This window comes from Zea mays, chromosome 7, assembly GCF_902167145.1.
Source record: "Zea mays cultivar B73 chromosome 7, Zm-B73-REFERENCE-NAM-5.0, whole genome shotgun sequence".
Lineage (NCBI taxonomy): Eukaryota > Viridiplantae > Streptophyta > Magnoliopsida > Poales > Poaceae > Zea > Zea mays.
In genome coordinates this window covers 11,512,468-11,530,225 of record NC_050102.1, presented here as the reverse complement: position 1 = coordinate 11,530,225, position 17,758 = coordinate 11,512,468, and the positions used below count along the sequence as shown (strand labels likewise).

Sequence of the window (17,758 nt, the reverse complement as noted above, 5' to 3'; positions counted from 1 at the left end):
GAAGTTGAGCCATTGATCCTCCCGAGTGAAAGTGATCGGGTGCTCCGACCACCGGTATGGGGCGGGAGGATCGGTGGTCGCCACCAGTATCTGGCGGTCGTTGAGCTTTTGTTGTCTTTTGTTCTCCTGCGACCCATGTCCGCCGAAGATGACGTTGACCTCCCTGTCAACGCGTGGGAAAGCTCCTCCTCCCCCCTCCTCCCGCTGATGGGGCTGGCGTGGTTCATCTGGTCCTCCCCTCGGCGGAGGAGGCGGTAGAGGTTGGAAGGGTCGGCCGTGCCCGACGGAGTGCTTGAAGTCCCGGCAGTTACGAAGAGTGTGGCGCATGTCCTTGTGGTACGGGCACTGGGCGTCGAGGATGTCGTCCAGCGTGCGCTCGCCTCCACGAGGTCCTCCTCGGGCGCGAGAGGCGGGTGGTCCGGCGGCGTGTACTTCTTCACGAGGCCTCTTCTCCCAGCGTTTGTCGGGTGGTTGGTTCGCGTCACGTCGCGGTGCTGCCGGTGCAGGCTTTGCTCCTCCAATGAGATCCTGGGCCCACTCGTCGGCGGTGATGTAGAGGTCGGCTTCCCGGAACAGCTCCTCGGAGGTAGTCGGTGCCTTTTGTAGTATGGCTCGGACGAAAGCCGAGTCATTGGATCCTCTGTAGAAGTCCTCGATCACGGCCGCCTCCGTGACCTCGGGGATACGGTTTCTCATGGTCTGGAACCTTTTGAGGTACGACCGGAGAGTCTCGTCCCCCCGGCGCTTGATGGATTTGAGGTCCCATGGTTGCGCTGGTTTGTCGGAGAGGGACTGGAAGTTGGCGGTGAAACATCGACTGAAGTCTCCCCAGACGTCGATGTAGTGTCGGGGTAGATGTCGTAGCCACTGCAGCGCATCTTGCCCAAGGACGATGGGCAGATACGCGGTCATGACGTCCTCAGATGCCCCGGCAGCCCGAGCGGCGGTGGTGTAGACGGCTAGCCAACCCCCTGGATCCTGCTTAGGCTCATATTTGTCGACATTGGATACCTTGAAGTTGGGAGGCCATTGGATGGCCCTAAGGCGCGGAGTAAGAGCGGATACCCCGCACGTGTCCTCCTGTCGTCGGGGACGACGTCTGTCCCAGGGAGGGGAGTGGTGGTTGTGGTTCCTCGACCGTCCCCGGGTGGTACCGCCAGTTGAAGCTGTTGCCGACTCAGTCCTGGTGGCCTGGCTTTGAGTCGGGAAACCATGATCTCGGTCATACTCCTCCCGACGGCGAATTTCGTTTTCATGCCGCCGTTCGCGCGAAGCGTTGATAGAGCTTCGCGCGTCTCGGCGACTGTTGATGGCGTGTCGTAGGTCGTTCGGCGGGTGAGCGAGCGGTAGAAGATGGTTGGCTGCCTGAGTGAACAGGCGTCGGTATCCCTCGGCGTCGGGAGTCCGAGGAAGTCCGTCAGCTATCCGAGCTAGTACGCCTCCGACTTCGCTCGGCGTGTTCATAGCTCGGGCAAAGTCGGGGTTCAGGTTGCGCCCGAAGAGCGGATTCTCCCGGCGTTGCCTTGCATCTTGCTCGGCTTGCTCCTGAGTCCGTCGGCGATCGCGTCGTCGGGAGTTCCTTCGTTCCCTGAAGACGCGTTCTTCCGGAGTTTCTCCTATCTTCGAGACCTCGTCTCGCGAGACAGGCTGCTCCGGATCCCGTTCTCCTGCCGCGTGATGTCGTCGAACGTTCCTGCGTCGGTTCCTCCGTCGGCGGGATTCTCGTTGAGGTGGTTCTTCTCCAGGCGCGGTCGGTTCGTCGTCAGAGACGGCGGGCGACTCCACTCTCCCGATGAAGAGGACGTCGGGGTAGAATGGTGCTGCTTTCGTGGTGACTTTCTTTCCGTTCTCCTTTGAGGCCGGAGGAACGGAAAGAACGACTTGCCTTTCCCTGGTCTCCTTCTTCCTCGCGATCCGTGTCCATTCTTTCGTCGGGGAAGTAGACAGCGGAGTCTTCCGGGTCAGCGAACTTCCAGCTCCAGCCTTTCTGGAGATAATCTTTTTCCGAAGAGCCGGAGGTAGCGTCTTTCCAGCATTTTCGGAGTTCGTTGGAGGAGACTTCTTTTCTGGCAGATCTGCGATGCGGTGTAGAATTCCCTCTTCATCCGCTACAGATGAGATTGTCCCGAAGCAGAATACAGATACGGGACGCACGGTGATCTTGCTGTGGAAGGTGACGGCCATTGAGCTAGCTTGGATCGTCGACACACCCCCTACCTAGCGCGCCAGCTGTCGGTGTTTTGAGTCCGACCGCACACCCGGGGTTGCCCCTCAAGGTGTTTTTAGGAGTAGGACGGTGTCAACGACTGTAGCAAAATGGTTCGTGCCGATCGCACGAGGGACAATGGACAAGATTTGCAGGTTCGGGCCGCTTAGAGATGCGTAACACCCTACGTTCTGGTGAGCATTCGAGTGTGGTTACAGGAGGGCTCTCTGGATTGAAGGCACCGAGAGTTTACGTGGGTGGCTAAGTAAAGTAGGGTCGATCGTTCTGAAGGGGTGCCCCCTAGGCCTTATATACTCGACCGTGGGGCAGTACACGTGGATATGATAGCTACAAGTAGCTGAAAGATAGTAAACCTCTTGAGTTTATCCCTACGTAACCCTTGCCGACTTATCCTCGCATGGCTCTGTTGCATGGGGGCTTCAGCGCGGGAAAGTCGGGTCTTTGTTGCGATTTACTCGTTCGACGTTGTGGGCCGTCCGGGTTTGCTCCAATCCAGTCTTACGTCTTCTCCGCTTCGTTGATTGTCTTTCCCCAGGCCCACGAAAGAACGACCTTACGATTTATTGGGCCTTTGGGCCTTTCGTGAGGTCTTTTATCTCTTTAGTGGACCCAGGGGATATCTATCCCCCACACCCTTCTAGTCCCCGAGGGAGGGTCGGGCTTTGCCGAGGCAAGGCTGATCCTTCCTTGACGGTTAGACTTTATCTATGTATGTAAAGAAAATGAGGTATATGAACGACTTGAAACATCTTAAGGGTAGAAGCGACATAGCTGTTGGATGTTCCAAGCGTTGCTGTAGACCTCGCCTTGATCGTTGGCCAGCTTGTATGTTCCGGACTTCAAAATCTTAGTGATGATGAACGGCCCTTCCCAGGGAGGGGTAAGCTTGTGGCGCCCTCAGGCGTCTTGTCGTAGCCGAAGTACCAGGTCTCCCACCTGGAAGTCTCGGGGCCGAACCCTTCGGGCGTGGTAGCGTCGCAAAGACTGCTGATACCGCGCTGAGTGTAGTAAGGCCACGTCCCGAGCCTCTTCCAGTTGGTCCAGTGAGTCTTCTCGGCTGGTCTGGTTGCTTCGGTCGTCGTACGCCTTTGTCCTCGGGGAACCGTATTCTAAGTCTGTGGGTAAGATAGCCTCGGCCCCATAGACTAGAAAGAACGGCGAGAAACCCGTGGCTCGGCTCGGCGTCGTCCTTAGACTCCAGACCACCGAGGGTAGCTCTTTCATCCATCGCTTGCCAAACTTGTTGAGGTCGTTGTAGATCGTCGGCTTAAGTCCTTGCAGAATCATACCGTTGGCACGCTCCACATGCCCATTCGTCATGGGGTGAGCTACGGCGGCCCAGTCCACATGGATGTGGTGGTCCTCGCAGAAGTCCAGGAACTTCTTCCCAGTGAACTGCGTGCCATTATCGGTGATGATGGAGTTCGGGACCCCAAAGCGATGGATGATGTTGGTGAAGAACGCCACCTCCTGCTCGTACCTGATGCTGGTTAGGGGTCGGACCTCGATCCACTTGGAGAATTTGTCGATGGCGACCAGCAGGTGCGAGAAGCCCCCGGGTGCCTTCTGCAAGGAACCGACGAGGTCCAGACCCCATACGGCAAACGACCAGGTGATGGGTATTGTCTGCAGGGCCTGAGCGGGCAGGTGCGCCTGTCTTGCGTAGAATTGACACCCTCGGCAAGAGCGTACAATCCTAGTGGCGTCGGCCACCGCGGTTGGCCAGTAGAAACCTTGTCGGAAAGCGTTTCCGACGAGGGCCCGAGGTGCTGCATGGCAAGCCCCCGAGTGTATCTCTTGCAACAGCCCTTGTCCTTCGGTGACGGATATGCATTGTTGGAGAATACCCGAGGGGCTGCGGTGGTAGAGCTCCTTTTCATCACCCAGTAAGACGAACGACTTGGCGCGCCACGCCAGTCGCCGAGCTTCGGCCTTGTCGAGGGGTAGCTCTCCTTGGAGGAGATATTCCTGGTACGGGGTCTGCCAGTTCGGGTTTGGTGTGACCCCATTTCGCTCTCCCTCGACGCGCAGGGCCTCACCCTCGGCGGCCGAGGGTACCTCGGGCTGGGCCGAGGCCTCCTCGGGCTCGGGCGTGTCGTCGATCTTGATGGAGGGTTGATGTATGTCTCTGGAGAAGACGTCCGGGGGAACCGTTGTCCGCCCTGAGGCTATTTTCGCTAGCTCATCCGCAGTCTCGTTGTACCGTCGAGCGATGTGGTTGAGCTCCAGCCCGTAGAACTTGTCTTCCATGCGCCGAACTTCATCGCAGTAGGCCTCCATCTTCCGGTCGCGGCAGTGAGAGTTCTTCATGACTTGGTCAATGACAAGCTACGAGTCGCCACGAGCGTCGAGGCACCGAACCCCTAGCTCGACGGCGATGCGCTGCCTGTTAACCAAAGCCTCGTACTCGGCCACATTGTTTGACGCCGGGAAATGGAGGCAAATCACGTAGCGAAGATGCTTTTCGAGGGGTGAAACGAAGAGCAGGCCCGCACCTGCTCCTGTTTTCATCAGCGACCCATCGAAGTATATGGTCCAAAGTTCGGGTTGGATTGGGGCTGTCGGCAATTGGGTGTCGACCCATTCAGCCACGAAATCCGCCAAGACTTGGGATTTTATGGCCTTCCGAGGGGCGAATGAGAGTGTTTCGCCCATGAGCTCCACTGCCCACTTTGCTATCCTACCTGAGGCCTCTCGGCACTGGATGATCTCCCCTAGGGGGAAGGATGACACCATAGTCACCGGATGAGACTTGAAGTAGTGTCGCAATTTTTGCCGCGTCAGAATTACTGCGTGTCGAGGAATGACAGGGTTTCGCACCCAGCAGTGGAGTCCACAATTTGATCGATGCGAGGCAGAGGGTAGGGAACCTTCAGACATGCTTTGTTTAGACCAGTGTAGTCTACGCACTTCCTCCACTTCCCACCTTTCTTTTTCACAAGCACAGGGTTAGCTAACCATTCAGGATGGAATACCTCTTTGATGAACCCTGCAGCCATGAGCTTGTGGATCTCCTCGCCTATGGTTCTGCGCTTTTCTTCGTCGAAACGGCGCAGAGGCTGCTTCACGGGTCGGGCACCGGCTCGGATATCCAGTGAGTGCTCGGCGACATCCCTCGATATGCCGGGCATGTCCGAGGGACTCCACGCAAAAACTTCGGCGTTCGCACGGAGAAAGTCGACGAGCACTGCTTCCTATTTGGGGTCGAGCTTGAAGCCGATCCGGACTTGCTTGCAGGCGTCGTTGCTGGGGTCGAGGGTGACGGACTTAACTGCCTCAATCGGCTTGAAGTTGCCGGCGTGGTGCTTTGCATCAGGCACCTCCTGGGAGAGGCACTCTAGGTCGGCGATGAGGGCCTCGGACTCGGTGAGGGCCTCAGCGTACTCCATGCACTCCACGTCGCATTCGTATGCGTGTCGGTATGTGGACCCGATGGTGATGACCCCGTTGGGGCCTGGCATCTTGAGCTTGAGGTACGTGTAGTTGGGGACGACCATGAACTTGGCGTAGCACGGTCTCCCCAGCACCGCGTGGTAGGTCCCTCGGAACCTGACCACCTCGAACGTGAGGGTTTCCCTGCGGAAGTTGGAGGGAGTCCCAAAAGAGACGAGCAAATCGAGTTGCCCAAGGGGCAGGACGCGCTTTCCGGGGACGATCCCGTGAAAGGGCGCCGCACCGGCCCGGATCATGGACAGATCGATCTCCAAGAGCCCGAGGGTCTCAGCGTAGATGATGTTGAGGCTACTGCCTCCGTCCATGAGGACCTTGGTGAGCCTGGCGTTGCCGATGACGGGGTCGACAACGAGCGGGTACCTTCCTGGGCTCGGCACGCAGTCGGGGTGGTCGCCTTGGTCGAAGGTGATGGGCTTGTCGGACCAGTCTAGGTAGACTGGCACCGCCACCTTCACCGAGCAGACCTCCCGACCCTCCTGCTTGCGGTGCCGAGCCGAGGCATTCGCCACTTGCCCACCGTAGATCATGAAGCAGCCGTGGACCTCGGGGAACTCCTCTTCCTTGTCGCCCTCTTTCTTGTTGTTGTCTTGGCCTTTGCCATCTTCCGCCGGGGGCCCGGCCTTATGGAAGTAGCGCCGAAGCATGACACATTCCTCAAGGGTGTGCTTGACGGGACCCTGGTGGTAGGGGCACGACTCCTTGAGCATCTTGTCGAACAAGTTGCCCCCCCGGAGGCTTCCGAGGGTTCCTGTGCTCGGCAGCAGCGACAAGATCTACGTCAGCGGCGTCGTGCTTTGCTTGCGCCTTCTTCTTGGCCTTCTTCTTCATGCCATGCTGGGCGGACGCCTTAGGGACGTCTTCTTGCTGCCGTCCCTGAGGCTGCTTGTCCTTCCGGAAGATGGCTTCGACCGCCTCCTGACCAGAGGCGAACTTGGTGGCGATGTCCATCAACTCGCTCGCCTTGGTGGGAGTCTTGCGCCCCATTTTGCTCACCAGGTCGCGGCACATGGTGTCGACGAGGAACGCCCCGATGACATCCGAGTCGGTGATGTTGGGCAGCTCGGTGCGCTGCTTCAAAAATCATCGGATGTACACTCATAGGGATTCCCCTGGCTGCTGGCGGCAGCTTCGAAGATCCCAGGAGTTCCCAGGGCACACGTACGTACCTTGGAAGTTTCCAGCGAAGGCTTTGACCAGGTCGTCCCAGTTGGAGATCTGCGCGGGAGGCAGATGCTCCAGCCAGGCCCGGGCAGCGTCAGAGAGGAACAGGGGGAGGTTGCGGATGATGAGGTTGTCGTCGTCCGTTCCTCCTAGCTGGCATGCCAGCCGGTAGTCCGCAAGCCACAACTCCGGCCTTGTCTCCCCCGAGTACTTGGTGATGGTAGTCGGGGCCCGGAACCGAGCCGGGAACGGCGCCCGTCGTATGGCCCGACTAAAGGCTCACGGACCTGGTGGTTCGGGCGAGGGACTCCGATCCTCCTCACTGTCGTAGTGTCCTCCGCGCCTAGGGTGGTAGCCTCGGCTCACCCTCTCGTCGAGGTGGGCTCGACGGTCGCGATGGTGTTGCTCGTTGCCGAGGCGATCCGGGGCTGCAGGCATCTTGTCCCGCGTGCGCCCGGTGTGGACCGAATCCTCCCGCATGAGTCGAGAAGTCGTTGCGCGATGCTCCGGGGGGCACCCTTGCCTTCGGGAGGCAGAGCTTTCGGCCCGTCGGACCGCGGCATCCTCCAGGAGATTCTTGAGTTCGCCCTAGATATGCCGCCCCTCGGTGGTGGACGGCTCCGGCATTGCTCAGAGTAGCACTGCTGCTACTGCCAGATTCTGGCCGACCCCGCTGGAGGTCAGGGGCAGCCTTGCCCTGGCATCGTCAACGATACGACGTTGGACGTCCCAGGCCCGATGACGCGCTTCTCCGGCGAGTGCTCGGCCTGCCCACTCCTGCTCGACGTTTTACCGGAGCTGCACAAGTTGCCCTGCTTCCTCGTCGAGCTTGGCCTGCATCTCGCGGATTTGCTCGAGCTGTGTGTCCTGACCCCCCGCAGGGACTGGGACCACAGCTAGCTCTCGCGGGATGTCAACGCGAGAAGCAGGCACAGGGGGATCGTCATCCTCCGGCATACCGAGGTGGTTGCCTTCGTCGCGATCCCCCAGATCGACGTGGAAACATTCGCGACTTGGGCCACAACCCTCGTCGTCAAGGAGGTGGCCATCATCAGAGCAACCGGAGAGGCAGTAGTCACATGCGGTCATGAAGTCTCGCATGGCACTGGAATCGCGGAGCCCGGAGAAATCCCAACCGGAGTCGGGGTCGTCTTTTTCCTCGGAACCCGGGGGCCCGTAGGTCGAGACGGCCATCAGTCGGTCCCAAGATGACCACATATGGTACCCCGGAAGGTTAGGATATGCCTTTACGATAGCGCTCACCGAAGCGGGGTCGCTTGGTGGATCGAAGCTGAATCTAAAAGGCAAATGGTGGAAAACAGACGGTACCTCTTGGTCGATGGACGGTGGGGAAGTCGCGTCGGGGACGGACTGCACCGTTATCTCAGGTATGAGGCTAACGCCCAGCAAGTCCTTCATGAATCACGAGAGTGCTGGCGTCATCAGTCCGCTTGGGGTTGGCACGTTGCGGGGAAACGACATCCGTCGTTGTCTCATGTGCGAGGACAACGCCCGACATGTCCCCCACTAGGGTGCCGGCGTTGTCGACTCGCTCTGGACCGACAGCGGACGAGGTGCCGCCTCCTGCTTGGCCACGGTTGCCCCGTCTCCTCCTCCTGTGGCGAGGAGGGTGGCAGGGCAAACCCGGATGCTGCTCTTCTGCCACGGGGGGAAGACGTCGTCGAATTCGCCGCTGTCGGGCGAGCTGACGTCCGTCGTTGTTGCTGTCGTGCCGCGGGGGGAGGAGTATCATGTTGTAGCTGCCGTCGAGGGACATGAACTCGAGACTCCCGAAGCAGAGCACCATCCCGGGCTGAAGAGGTTGCTGAAGACTACCCATCTGGAACTCAACGGGAAGTTGTTCGTTAACACGCAGCAGGCCCCTACCTGGCGCGCCAACCGTCGGCGTTTCAGACCCTGGGGGACCCTCAACCGGGCCGACCAGTGAATTTTGTCGTTGCGTGCCCCTGCCCAGATGGGTTGGCGCAAGATGGAACACAAGGGGAAAACGGCGGCTCGTGTTATCTCGCACCAGGGGGTGCTCGTAGTAGGGGTTACAAGCGTTCGCGAGAGAGAGGGAGAGAGTGAGCATGTTCGTTTGCTCGTCCCTCCGCCCGCGCGACCCTCCCGCATGAAGGCCCTGGACCTCCCTTTTATAGATGCAAGGAGAGGGTCCAGATGTACAATGAGGGGTGTAGCTAGGCGCTAACTTGGCTGGCAGAGAAGTGCCTGAGCCCTGTGTACATGCCAACGTGGCTATCGGAGAATTGCTTGAGCTCTGCGTACGTGATAACGTGGCCGTCGGAGAAGTGCCTGAGCCCTGTAGAAGCGCAGCTGGCAGTGCTGCTTGGATCCTGCTGACGTCTCCTTGCTTCCGTAGGGGGCTGAGAACCACCGTCGTCATGGACGCACGCGGGGAGCCATCATTACCTGTTTACCGGGACGAACCAGATGGGACACCGGTCTTGTTCCCTCGTAGCCTGAGCTAGCTAGGGGTAGGGTAATGATGTATCCCCTGTGGCGCGGTCGGTCCGAGCCCAAGGTCGGGCGAGGCAGAGACTTCTCCTAAGGCCGAGACCGGGGCCGGGCGAGGACGCGATTCCTCCCGAGGCCGAGGCTGAGGCCGAGTCTTGGGGTCGGGCGAGGCGGAGACCTCCTCTCGAGGTCGAGGCCTAAGGTCGGGCGAGGCGGAGCTTCCTGTTGCGCCCGAGCCTGAACTTGTTGTTGTCAGCCTTGCCCGGGTGGCTGGCACAACAGTCGGAGCGGGGTGAGCGGCGCTGTTTTCTTGTCAGATCAGACATTAAAGGGGCGAAGTGACTGCGGTCACTTCGACCCTGCCGACTGAGACGCGCGTGTCAGGATAAGGTGTCAGGCGATCCTCGCATTGAATGCGCCTGCGATACGGTCGGTTGGTGAGGCGATTTGGCCAAGGTTGCTTCTCGACGAAGCCTGCCTGAGCTGGGCCTCGGGCGAGCCGAGGGTGCGCCCACTGCTTGAGGAGGCCCTCGGGCGAGTCGTGAATTCGTCCGGGACTATTGTTCCCGCCTGAGGCCGGGCTCGGGTGAGGCGAGATTGCGTCCCTTGGTAGACGAGGCCTTGACCTGAGCCGTGCCCATCAGTCTTTGCAGTTTGTGCTGAGGGTGCTTACCAGCTGTGTTTAGGAGTGTTGGGGGTACCCCTAATTACGGTACCCGACACTAGTATTGCGAGTAAATTAGTGGGGGGATCGGAATAAACACCTGAAAAAGAAAAGCTTCTGTGAGGCAGGTACAGGCGGTAGAAGCAAAAGAGGGAGAGGAAGTAAGCTTTTTCGTGTGAATGTTGAGCAATCGAGAAACAAAGTTCTCCTCCAACAAAAAAAACATGATAATAACGATTGTAGACCAATCACTATTGCCATCTTCTCATCTTTCTTTGCAAATCCATTTCTAGAGCAGCAGATGCACCACGGTGAAATGGAAGATGCCATGGAACAAAGTATTCCTGCTGGCTTTTCTCATTTTCACCAGTCATCCTGAAGAGTGTAATCTGGTCAATCTTGAGAGTATAGCGAAGTAGCGAGCTCGACCTCAGCGACGGCCGCATGGTCGAATGTGTGTTTGGATAATCTAGTATTTACCTATATATAGTTTATATATTAAGAGCCCTGGGCTTCCAATAACTAGAGGAAGCCCAGGTCGGACGGTGCAATCCGGTCGAGCCGGACCAGGTCCGGACGTCTATAAAACAGGACCCGTAGTGCTATGGTTCAGTTTTTTACGCTCCACCCCGATTCATTAGCGACACCGCGTGCGACGACGGCAGTTGCCCCAGAGCATGCGCGGTGGTGGATCCCCAGCCGGTGGCCGCAGCTCCATGACCTCGACACGCGGTGGCGGAGGTTCCTCGATCCGGAGTAGTGGCGGTGGCTCCCCGATCCATAGGGCGAGCGACGACGGGGCCCTTGTGCGGGCAAGCGGCGGCGTCCCCGAGGCCCCGAGGAGGCGACGCTTCCAAGCCCGGCGAGCAGGCGGCACCCGTCGACGTGCGAGTAGCGACGGCGACGCATGAGGCGCGAGGTTCGAGCGAGCGACGTCACGGAAGGCGCAAGATGCGAGCAGCGATGATCGCGCGTGACATCTTCCGATCCGGCGCAGTTTGGGCAGCCCGAGTGACGACCTACATTTGTGCTTGTGTCATCGACGATGTCCTCCGGCCACTACCTCCTTCGATTCGTGTTTTATTTTTGATTATTGTGTTTTATGCCTACCACATGTATTATTTAGGCTAAAAATTGTACGATTTTATGCTTGAACACGGAGTTCGTATATCAATTTACTGCATGCACATTGGAAAGGCAATTCCTTGGTTTATGCTGTTCGTAATTTGTGTGCATGCAATGGAAACTCCTACGATTTTGCCATAATTTTTGGATATGTATAAAAATAGAAACCACATGCATACAACTGCAATGTTTTTCGGATCTGTCATAAAAGTAGGATCGTAATAACAACCTACTAGTGCTATCAACCTCTCACATTGGCTCGGTATTTACGCTTATAATTAAGAGATTTTATGCTCAAAACCTAAGGTTTTTACGCTCCACCCGGAGATACGTCCACCAGTGAACAACATGCCAGATTTTTTACGCAGTGTAACGAATTGCATAAATACCTACCGTGTAGTATAATTTGTATCAGTATATATCATAAACTAGTTCTAATGCGTTTAGCTGCATGGCTGTTGGAGGGATCCTATATTTAAGAAGGAAATAAAACATTAAATACGATTTTTTGTTTCTATGCATGCAATTCATTTCCTTTCATTGCATATTCTTTTCCATCATAAATTCGTGCGCATGCAACTGGTAACAGATTTTTACGCAGTATACCGAATTGCATAATTATCTACACAGTGTAGCATATTTAGTATCAATATATATTATAAAATGGTCATTACGAGTCTAGCTACATGGCTGTTGCAGCGATCCTAAATTTATGGAGGAAATAAAACATTTAAAAATAAAAACCGCCACACATATCTTTCCTAAATTTACGCGCATGCAAAGGAACGTGTTTGACCAATGCATGCATTTTGCCATAATTTTGGATCTGTATAACCGCATGCATGCGGCTGCCATATTTTTCGGATCTGCCATAAAAATAGGATCGTAATAACAACCTACTAGAGCTATCAACCTCTAACATTGGCTCGATATTTATGCTTATAATTGAGGAATTTTATGCTCAAAACTTAAGGTTATTACGCTCCAACCCGGAGATGCGTCCACCAGTGAATAACATGCCAGATTTTTTACACAATGTAACGAATTGCATAAATACCTACATCATGTAGTATAATTTGTATCAATATATATCATAAACTAGATCTAATGTGTTTAGCTGCATGGCTGTTGGAGGGATCTTATATGAAGGAAATAAAACATTAAATACGATTTTTTGTTTCTATGCGTGCAATTCATTTTCTTTCATTGCACATTATTTTCATCATAAATTCGTGCGCATGCAGCTGGTAACAGATTTTTACGCAGTATACCGAATTGCATAATTATCTACACATGATAGCATATTTAGTAGCAGTATATATCATAAAATGGTCCTTACGAGTCTAGTTGCATGGCTGTTGCAACGATCCTAAATTTATGGAGGAAATAAAGCATTTAAAAATAGAAACCGCCACATATATCTTTCCTAAATTTGCGCGCATGTAAGGGAACGTGTTTGACTCATGCATGCATTCCTTTTTTGCGCGCACAGACGTGAGGTGGGTGGCGAAACCGACAGCCCGGTTCAGTCGGTGCGCTGGGTTGAACCAGGTTGCAGGAGTGATCGGCCTGGGCTTCCTTTAACTATTGGAAGCCCAGGGCTCCCGTTATATATATACACTAGGTGAGTACCCGTGCGTTGCAACGGGAACATATAATAACATAATAACTTATATACAAAATGTGTCTTATATTGTTGTAAAAAATATTTCATAATCCATTTGTAATCCTAGCCATACATAAATTTTGTTATTTTAATTTAGTTGTTTCACTACCCCATTGCAACCATCAATATCATACAGACTTCGATATATGCCACGATTTGCATGGTCTCATCATTGAAGAGCACGTGTCACACCTGCCAGTAGAAGTTCCCTCGTACATTGTCAGTCATCAGGTACGCACCACCATACACGCTTGCTTAAACAAAAAAGCAAGTGTATGTGTTTGCGAAGAGAATTAAAGGCAGACCGGCACAAAAGCTACCCCGATGATGTCGAGTGGTCATTGTTGTCGGTCCTCCTCTGCGTCACCTCTGATGCCAAGATGATGCCATAGTCCTTGATATAGTAGTCGTCGAACGCACACGACATGGCGAGTACCAATGACTCTTCGCTGGGCTGCCAAACGAAGTGCACCCCGGGCTCATCAGCGAGGTAGTACACCTAGCCGTTGCACCACCAGATGTGCTACTCCTCTACATAAATTTTGTTCGAGGACACTCACACAACGTCAGCAACGACCGTCGTCCCAGCGCACAAGAATTCATGGCCAATCAGTAGTGACTTACGTGGGAGGTTGGGCTTCAGGTGGATGATGAGCTGGACGGTGTGACGGCGCCGTTGTCGGATGCAGTGCCCAGAACAACCCGAGAGTCGCCGGCATTGGCGACGACCATGAGGTCCCCCTATTTGAAGATGGACAGCGCATTGCAGCCGCTCTGGACCGCGTCCAAGCGACGGCTGCGCCGGAGCTTGCCGAACACCGCGACGCATGTGGTCACGTAGTACTACTTCCAGAGGTCGAACTGGTATTACGGAGAATAAATGTCACACATATAAAAATAATTTAAGTTGAAAACATTATTCAAACAAAAGAAATTGCATGCAAGGCTCTTTTTTAAATACTACTCCCTCCATCCAAAAATATAATTTAGGAATCTCGTTGATAATTATCTACTACTACACATTGTGCAAAGGTAGCAGGTGGGCTTTGGGAGAGATGTAGTATATATTTTTACTGTAACAAATATTGACATAAACACACATGTGGTGTAGTGGTAGCTACGAGCACATTTGCTTGAGAGGTCGCAGGTTCGAATCCCATTGGAGCCACATTTGTGTGTTTTTAATTTAATTTTAGCTAGGCGTGGGATGCACGTGGGAATGGGAATGAGATTTGCGGGGAGGGGAGAATGAGAAAGACAGTGCGGGGAGGGGGGTAATGGAATGGCTGACAGAACACGGAATGGCAGCCGGGAATGAGAATGGGCTTTGTGGGGAGGGGAGAATGAGAAAGATAGTGCGGGAATGGGAATGGCAGAACACGGAATGGCAGCCTACCCCTTACCGCCTTAATAAGTAGTATATATATATATATATAGATTGTATATTAAGAGTCTGGGGCTTCCAATAACTAAAGGAAGCCCAGGCCAGACAGTGCAATCCGGTCGAGCCGGACCAGGTCCAGATGTCTATAAAAGATAGGGATCAGTTTTTCACGCCCCATCTCGATTCATTAGCGACGGCGGTTGCCCGATAGCGCGTGCGGCGGTGGACCCTCGGCCGGTGGCTGCGGTGGCCGCGGCTCCCCGACCTCGACATGTGGTGGCGGCGGTTCCCAGGCCGGCGGCGGCGGCCCCCGATTCAGAGGGCGAGCGACGGCAGTGCCCTTGTGCGGTGGCGGCGGTTCCCAGGCCGGTGGCCGCAACTCCATTACCTCGACGCGCGGTGGCGGAGGTTCCTCGATCCAGAGTAGTGGCAGCGGTTCCCCGATCCAGAGGGCGAGCGACAGCGGTGCCCTTGTGCGGGCAAGCGGCGGCGTCCCCGAAGCCCCGAGGAGGCGGCACTTCCAAGGCCGGCGAGCAAGCGACGCCCGTCGACGTGCGAGCGACGACGACGCATGAGGCGCGATGTTCGAGCGAGCGACGTCACGGAAGGCACGAGATGCGCGCAGCGATGATCGCGTGTGACATCCTCCGATCCAGCGCAGTTTTCTTTTCGATTATTGTGTTTTATGCCTACCACATGTATTATTTACGCTAAAAACTGTACGATTTTATGCTTGAACACAGAGTTCGTATATCAGTTTACTACATGCACATTGGAAAGACAATTCCTTGATTTATGCTGTTCGTAATTTGCGCGCATGCATTGGAAACTCCCACGATTTTGCCATAATTTTTGGATCTGTATAAAAATAGAAACCGCATGCATGCGGCTGCCATATTTTTCGGATCTGTCATAAAAATAGGATCGTAATAACAACCTACTAAAGCTATCAACCTTTAATTGACTCGGTATTTACGCTTATAATTGAGAGATTTTATGCTCAAAACTTAAGGTTTTTACGCTCCACCCGGAGATGCGTGCACCAGTGAACAACATGCCAGATTTTTTACGCAGTGTAAGGAATTGCATAAATACCTACATCGTGTAGTATAATTTGTTTCAGTATACATCATAAACTAGTTCTAATGCGTTTAGCTGCATGGTTGTTGGAGGGATCCTATATTTATGAAGGAAATAAAACATTAAATGCGATTTTTTGTTTCTATGCATGCAATTCATTTCCTTTCATTGCATATTCTTTCTATCATAAATTCGTGTGCATGCAGCTGGTAGCAGATTTTACGCAGTATACCGAATTGCATAATTATCTACATAGTGTAGCATATTTAGTATCAGTATATATCATAAAATAGTCATTACGAGTTTTAGTTGCATGTCTGTTGCAGCGATCCTAAATTTATGGAGGAAATAAAGCCTTTAAAATAGAAACCGCCACACATATTTTTCCTAAATTTACGCGCATGCCAAGGAACGTGTTTGAGTCATGCATGCATTTTGCCATAATTTTTGGATCTGTATAAAAATAGAAACTGCATGCATGCGACTGCCATATTTTTTGAATATGCCATAAAAATAGGATCGTAATAACAACCTACCAGAGCTATCAACCTCTCACGTGGGCCAGGTATTTACGCTTATAATTAAGAGATTTTATGCTTAAAACTTAAGGTTTTTACGCTCCAACCTGGAGATGCGTCCACCAGTAAACAACATGCTAGATTTTTTTACGCAGTGTACAGAATTGCATAAATACCTACACCGTGTAGTATAATTAGTATAAGTATAAATCATAAACTAGTTCTAATGTGTTTAGCTGCATGGTTGTTGGAGAGATACTATATTTATGAAGCAAATTAAACATTAAATACGAACTTTTTTTTCTATGCATGCAATTCATTTCCTTTCATTGCACATTATTTTCATCATAAATTCGTGCGCATGCAGCTGGTAACAGATTTTTACGTAGTATACCGAATTGCATAATTATCTACACAGTGTAGCATATTTAGTCTCAATATATATCATAAAATGGTCCTTACGTGTCTAGCTGCATGGCTGTTGCAGCGATCCTAAATTTATGAAGCAAATAAAGCATTTAAAAATAGAAACCGTCACACATTTTTTCCTAAATTTACGCGCATACATTGGATCGTGTTTGACTCATGCATGCATTTCTTTTTTTGCGCTAACAGGCGTGGGGCAGGCGGCGCATCCGACAGGCTCGTTGGGCGCGCTGGGTTGAACCAGTTTGTAGGGGTGGTCGGCCTGGGCTTCCTTAACTATTGGAAGCCTAGGGCTCCCGTTATACCTACCATATATATATATATATATATATATATATATATATATATATATATACTAGGTAAATGTCCGTGCGTTGCAACGTGCAACGGAAACATGTCCTGAACGCTGCAGGGGCTCCGCATGATGAACTGATAATAGTCTTGTGGCGAGGTTGGTACCAGAAGTCATATCCAAACAAGGGACTGTGACCTGGCTTTTCCCAACTGCATGTAGCAAAGGCTTAATAATTAATAGGTATATGCCCGTGCGTTGAACGGAAGTAAAAAAGTTGGTATAAAACATAGATACGGAACAACAAACATCACTATAATATGAAAAATAAAAAATAAACAACAATAAATATGTCGTGAATTGTAATCAACATCTCATGCTGGTACACACAGTCATCAAAGTGGAGTTGAATATCCCGAATTGCTTGGTTTACTCGGTCCATCACAGAAGGGATCATCAGCTACTGCCAATATAATGAACTTCAAAATCATTAGAAAATTTTGCCTCGCCACTTGGTCCGTCAACATGCCCTCCTCTGCCTGATTTCCCCCCAATCAATAGTTGTAACCCCTAAGAATCAAAACCCAATATGTCAGGCACAAAGGAACTTGTTCTTTACAAGAGATTAGACAAGAGAGAAGTATGCATAATGATTGCAGAAACGTCTAAATACATGGATAAGGGAGAAGTATGCAGTCATTTAGGAATAAAATGGTTAACTAAAAATGCAGTCATTTGCTCCTCATATTTTCTCTGTTCAGCAGATGGACAGGGGCTCACCATTCCACTCCTTGAGGCACTTGCGCAGCGATGTCTTCCTCAAATGAGCGCTTGAAGTACTCGTGATAATCATCCTACATACCAACTCCACATGAAGTAGCATCTCCAGTACGATTAACAAGGTACAAAAATTTAGGCAACAACTACATCAAGAAACTGAAGGCAAAAAACACAGGAGCATCTAAAACAATTGCTTGTCACTTACTCCCTGTGCATAAATCTTCCTGGACCCTTCCAACTGCGACATCTACAGATCATGGGTGTTCACCAACTCCTACACCTCCGATGTGCTCGAAATATTCAAAAAATTGATCGGTTATTTATCAAATGGAGAAGCAGTAGATAATGCAGAGCAAAATAAAAAAAACCTGAGCTCTGTTTGTGTTCCTCTTGGTGAGGAAGAGCTCGAGCCGCTACGATCGCATTCCTAGTGAATCCCAACACCATACAACCACGACAAAAGTGTTAAGTAGACCTCCTAGTGAATCCCAACACCATACAACCACG

The 17,758-nt window shown here is 52.6% G+C and overlaps 1 pseudogene; it reads right to left on the bottom strand.

The window, feature by feature from the left end:
* Positions 1 to 16,763: 16,763 nt before the first annotated feature.
* LOC103632030 (uncharacterized) lies at positions 16,764 to 17,544 on the bottom strand (annotated as a pseudogene).
* Positions 17,545 to 17,758: the final 214 nt, after the last annotated feature.